The sequence below is a fragment of the Octopus bimaculoides genome, chromosome 2, assembly GCF_001194135.2.
Source record: "Octopus bimaculoides isolate UCB-OBI-ISO-001 chromosome 2, ASM119413v2, whole genome shotgun sequence".
NCBI classification, from domain to species: domain Eukaryota; kingdom Metazoa; phylum Mollusca; class Cephalopoda; order Octopoda; family Octopodidae; genus Octopus; species Octopus bimaculoides.
Window position 1 is genome coordinate 101,313,446 of NC_068982.1, and position 644 is coordinate 101,314,089.

Genomic DNA, 644 nt, shown 5'->3' on the forward strand with positions numbered 1-644 from the left:
TTATGTCCAAGAACCCCATGAATTTTCATACTTTTCAATAAAACTTGGTATCTCTTGTTTCTGTATCAACGAGTTGGTGATGAATACTCATCTTTTGTAGGCAGCTGATCTGATATGTTAGAGCGAAATGTACCTAGATACCTTTCAAACTCTTCCAGTAATCTTCAGTTACGTTTTTAAAACCTTTTGAGAAGCTGTTATAATTCCGAGCGTTTAAATATTAAAATATTACTTTATGTGTTGTTGATGCGAGAGTTTGACGATGCAAGGGCTCAGATTTGATAGCACCACTTATTTCTTTTGTTTTTCTTCTTTTGTAAGCCAAGCTTTTGATCAAGATTTTCGAGGATACTTATGATAACATATCTACGTTCCAGAGAATATTGACGTAATGCACAACGATATCTGTAGTTAAGGTCTATAACTTAGCATATTTCTTTCTTGAACGCATTTTTCAATCTCTGCAATTAGTAGGTAAGTCTTGTGCTGTTAGAAAGCTATGGTTGGGAGTAGACCAAGGGATTTCCAGAGTGACAACGACATTTCTGATCATTGCAGTAACCAGTAATGAAGTTGTGGCTTGTAAACAACCTGTGAAAATGTTTATACAAGTATACATAGCTATACTTACACACACACAAACA